Here is a 5,643-nt window from a genome sequence, read left to right on the forward strand (position 1 = left end):
CAGACGGACTCTCAACCACTGCACCACCAGGGAAGCCCTCACTATCATTTTAATCCCTCAGAGACAATAAGTCTCTTGGGAGTTTTATCAACCACTGATCTTTAACATTTTTGCCTCCAAACTCCTCATACCCTTATTTCCTTCATTCCCATGGAATCCCACAGCTGTTTCCCTAGAACCCGGTATGCCTCATACCCTTCACTTCGCCGCACACTTTGCCTCATTGCACCCTCAAAACCGGCAATGCACTTTAACCACCTTGGGATTTTTCATACTCCTTTTTCTTTATCCTTCTGCCTTTTCTCTTTCCCTGTACTCTCTCCCACACTCCAGCCTTCCTTCACCGTGGTCTTATTTGTGTACCCCTTTTTCTATGCCCTCTGTCTCATACTGATCTATCACATACCCATTCACTGCCATGCCTCTGAGCACTCTACCTTTCTTACCCTCCGACCCACCTAAGGAGGTAATACGCATAGCAATTTTAAGGCTGCATATAGCAAATATCGTCTGTTGGTTGTTGCAACGTTGAAAGGATTACAAACAATGGAAAGGACCCCTTTTTCCTGCATCGAGAAGTCGGGAGATACAACTATTCTTCTGTATATGAACATGTCGTCCACAGATACACAGGGACTGTGTAAATTAATTTTATGAAAGTGAATGCTTTCATATGAATGCGTCATGTGTGTTTATGAATATGATGCGAGTTTATATGTGCTGAGCATGTGCATGAATGTTTGTGAGTTTGCACCTGTAGTTGTGTGAGTATGTGACTTATGTATATGTATATGTATGTGAGTATATATGAGTACGTGAGTGTGAATGCACGTGTGTTTGCTTCTGCCTGTAAGTGTTTAAATGAGTTCGTGTTTGTGTGCAGACGTGGTTGACCACCATTATGGCTCCAACTCCTGACTTGAAAATTGACAATGATTGCATCATGACTGTGCATCAAATGTGGATTTATTTGTAGGGAAAACTGAAAGATTACTTTCAACTCCTAATTTATATTTCTTAGTTATCAAAGCATCAGTGCTCATTACTGAAAAATAGCACAATTAATTAATGTAGAGCACTCTGGTAACTATTTGATCCCCTTGAATTAAGTAATTGAGCATTGGTTCACCTGATATTTACAAGAATAGTAAAATCTGTCTGTTGAGCCATCAGAACTAGATGCTAATTTGTGAGACACTCTTTTTGAACCTTCTCATTTTTTTCTATGCATATTGTTCTGCGTCTAAGTCTAATCACTAATGGAGGTCAGTAATTGTAAAGTATATTTTCCTACAACATCTCCATATAATTGGCATTGATTTATGCAAATGAGTCCAATTAATTTGGTTGATTTGTGCAGACATTTTCTATAATGAGTGATTTATCATATTCTTCCTTTTACTTGTGTCTCTTTGAGTATACTTCTCAGATATTTTGTCTCATTCCATTTCTCTACCAATACTTTTAACTGGTGGTTCAGTTCAGTGGTCTGAAGATTAGGAAAGTACTAGTTTCAGGGAGAGAAACATCTCAGGAAAGTGAAGAATCTAGAGGAACACACATCCTTTATGCCAGTCTTTATTTGTGTGACTTAAGAATTTCCAACTCTCCTCCACGTGAGACCCTGTCTACCTTCAGGGATCATGGAAAAGAAAATACCTCTTAAAAACACTCCAGCTGTTTCCTAAGGGGGCTAACTAGAAACTTGTAATTGTTTTTAGTAATTAACAACTGAGAGAAAAGTTTTCAGAAATGTTCCCAGATCCCAAGCCTACACTCCCATTGCTGCTGCAGGTGAAATGATTATTGCAGTTCTGATGGGAGGTGGGGGGAGGACACAGAATCTCAAACCCATATATCAGGCTCTGGCTAGCTCCCTCCCACACAGGTACTGGCTATAAAAACCATCACTCTGAGCCCATTGTCCTGACAGCAGGAAGGAGTCAGGTAAGGATGTTCTATTTCATTCTGAGCAGCAGAGTCTGTAAGAGAAAGGCAGATCAAGAGTCTGGGTAAGAGATCATATCAGAAAAAGGCAGTCTTCTGTGTAGTAACCTGATTCGGTGCCAACACCGTGCAGAAAGGTGGAATAAGTCTGAGGCATGAGCTGAGCTAGTAAAGAGAGATGGGGTCCTAGAATCTACACCAATCTCTAAAGACTCCTCATGCAATTTAATGTAAACCTGACAGCGATTGTTGTGACTCATTTCAAGTTATAACAAAACCTGCTTTTTAAGGTGCTTAAAAATATTTGTATTTTAAGTTGTAAAATCAATCTGCTGTTGAGTCTGCCTTATACGAATCAGGATGACTAGAGGTGTACCAATAATTCCTCCAGGTTTGCAATAAAGAGTATGATGAATCTGCAAAAATCATCCAGTTCTGTGCAGAAAGTGTATGCAAATGGAAATGGCTTGAATAGAAAGGTTTTTCCTAACTCTGGATGTCTGATGCAATTAATGGAGACAGTAACTCTGTCTCAACTGAAAACCTCCGTAGTGTGTTGGTTATGGCAAGGTTATCATCACTCTTACATTTACAGAACAGTTGACATGATAATTATGAGTTAAAGGCGGCAGCTGGAAGTCTCATATCATGTTGTTTCCATTTGTTTAAAAAATATGCTGTTACTATCAATCTAAAAATCCAGTCTTTGAATTTATAAAATGCGCAAGAATACATGCCTTGCAGTTGCTGTTTTGCATATATGTCTTGTATGTCAGTATCATTCACAAATCTTTTTTCTTTGCTAGTCTTTTCACTTAACTCTGAAATTAGATAAGTATATGAACTGAAAATAATAATGTAGTTTTCGCTTATGCTCTTTTATCATGTATTAGTGTTTTATGTCCCAAAGTTTATGGCATTACATGTGCTTATTCAGTAATTCCTGTGATAGGTGCCATTATACCTGCTTTTCTGGCATAAAAATAATGGAGTCTGGGACTTCCCTGGTGGCACAGTGGTTAAGAATCTGCCTGCCAATGCAGGGGACATGGGTTCGATTCCCTGGTCCGGGAAGATCCCACATGCCGTGGAGCAACTAAGCCCGTGCGCCACAACTACTGAGCCTGCACTCTAGAGCCCTCAAGCCACAACTACTGAAGCCCGCGCGCCTAGAGCCTGTGCTCCGCAGCAAAAGAAGCCACCGCAATGAGGAGCCCGCGCACCGAAACGAAGAGTAGCCTCACTCGACACAACTAGAGAAAGCCTGTGCACAGCAACGAAGACCCCAATGCAACCAAAAATAAATAAGACTCCATCAACTTTAAAATAAATAAATAAATAAAGGAGTCTTCCTGTTGCTGTCCTAATACCGAGCCATTCTCATCTTCATGACATTACCTTGTCCTGGAGCAGGTTCCTGCAATATTCTGCTGTTTGCAGGGCATTTACATGTATTAAGATACCTAAAGCTTCATTCACAATACATAGTGCCCTACAAAATAAAACTTTACAAGAATGGACTCTTGTTATAATGAAAATATAAAATACCACCAGTCTAAAATCAAATAAGTTGTGAAATAAATCTAAATATAGACCTGGATTATTATTTGAATAGAACTAACTGGCTTTTTGGCAGAGAATGGTGGTTCAGTGCACTATCTTTACCAGCCTAATGGGTCTCAAGTCTTCACTCTGCCCTACGCAGCAGATTTCAACAAACACGTAACCTCTCTGTGTTACCCTTCCCTGTAAAATTGAAGTCACAGAAATCCCGGGCTCATGGATTTGTGAAGAATGAAGTGATCATGTGGAGTGCCTTCAACGAGTAATTTTATATGTAAGTGCTCTTTAAAATTTATACATACAACCCTTTTAAGGCTGCTGGTAACAGAAAAACATGAAGTAAATTTTTCTAACTGGGAACTAACAGTAAGTGCAGAATATTGGATTTCAGCTGACATGATTCATGTAGCCCATGCCTCATATTCCCATGTAGGACATTTAAACTCACAAGACAAGTATCAGTGACTGTGAACTGAGAGGATGGCTAGCAGTGATTTGACAATGGATGTGATCTTCTTAACACAGACTGTGGTTGGAATCCTGGAGAATTTCTCACTTCTTTGCCATTATATCATCCTTTCCCTCACTGGCTACAGGTGAAGGTCCACAGATTTCATCCTTAAGCACCTGATTGTAGCCACCTTCTTGGTCCCCATCTAGATCTAAAGGGGTCCACCAGACAATTATTCCCCCTTTGGGTGGAAACATATACCCAGTGATTTTGGATGCAGACTTCTTTCCTTTCTTCACAGAATGGGGAGGGAGTGTCCACTGGTAGCATCTGCCTCTTGAGTGTCTTTCAGCCATCATGATCAGTCCCAGGAACTCCAGGTGGGCAGAGCTTAAAGTAAAAGCTCCCAAGTACATTGTTCCCTCTATTTTTCTGTGTTGGATGCTCCAAATGCTGGTAAATGTTGTTTTTCCTATCGATATAACTGGCAAATGGAGCAACAAAAACATCACAAACGGAAAGGATTTTTGATACTGTTCTGCTGTTCATCATGACAAAACCAGACAGGCATTGTATGGAGCATTGCTATTATTCCCTGATGTTTTCTGTTTGGTGCTCATGCTCTGGGCCAGTGGCTCCATGGTTTTCATCCTGTACAGGCATAAGCAGCAGGTCCAACACATTTGTAGGACCAACGCCTCCCCCAGGTCTCCCCCGCTTGAGTCCAGAGCTGCCAAAACCATTCTTCTCCTGGTGAGCACTGTTACCTACTTTTATACCCTTTCCTCCATCTTTCAACTTCTTTTGTCTCTTTTTGATCATCCTAGCTGGTTCCTTGTGGACATCACTGTAATCACTGCTGCGTGCTTCCCAACTGTCAGCCCCTGTCTGCTCATGAGCCATGACTCCAGTGTACACAGGCTCTACTTTGCCTGGTTGAGGAATACAAAATCCCCTACTGTTATGAGAAATATGTAAGTTGTGTGTATTTTCACAGTGCACAGTTGCCAATTCATTCATTCCTTCCTTCACCTTCAGTGTCCAAAGGAAAGTTTTGAACTGGAAGAACTGCTTTCGGGCTGATTCATGTTGTTGGCAGAATACGCTTCCTTTAATGACTCACTTCTGAGTATCTCCATCTAGAAAGGCAGCATTCGCAAATTGAATCCCTCTCCTGTTTTCAATCTCTTACTTCTTTCAGTCATAGCTATTTTGCATCTGTTCTTTAAAGCTCAGGTGATATGCTCAACCCACCTTCATTAACTAGGAAAATCTGTTTTAGTCAGCTAGGGCTGCTGTAACCAAGAATACCACAGGGGAATGCTCCAAGGTGATGGAGTAGGAAAACCATGAGCTCTCTTCTTCTCCTGGACACAAATATTACAACTGTATACAGAGCAAGTATTGATGAGGAAGACCAGAAGCTACCAGAAAAGATCTTCTACAACTAAAGGAATACAGAAGGATCCACAGTGAGACAGGTAGGAGGGTTGGAGTCTCGGTAGAGTCGACAACCATATCCCTGGGTGTGTGACCTAGAAACAGGAGAATAATACAATTACAAAGATTCTTCCCGAGGGGTGAGCATTCTGAGCCCTACATTGGGCTGGCACACCGGGAAGATAAGCCCCCACAACATTTAGCATTGAAAGGCAGCAGGGATTTCTTTCAGGAGAGCCAGA

At 41.1% G+C, this 5,643-nt stretch overlaps 1 pseudogene; it reads left to right on the forward strand.

Annotated features, from left to right (window-relative positions):
- Positions 1 to 1,397: 1,397 nt before the first annotated feature.
- LOC112067262 (vomeronasal type-1 receptor 4-like) lies at positions 1,398 to 5,338 on the forward strand (annotated as a pseudogene).
- The last annotated feature ends 305 nt before the right edge of the window (positions 5,339 to 5,643 follow it).

The sequence above is a fragment of the Physeter macrocephalus genome, chromosome 17 (assembly GCF_002837175.3).
Source record: "Physeter macrocephalus isolate SW-GA chromosome 17, ASM283717v5, whole genome shotgun sequence".
Classification (NCBI taxonomy): domain Eukaryota; kingdom Metazoa; phylum Chordata; class Mammalia; order Artiodactyla; family Physeteridae; genus Physeter; species Physeter macrocephalus.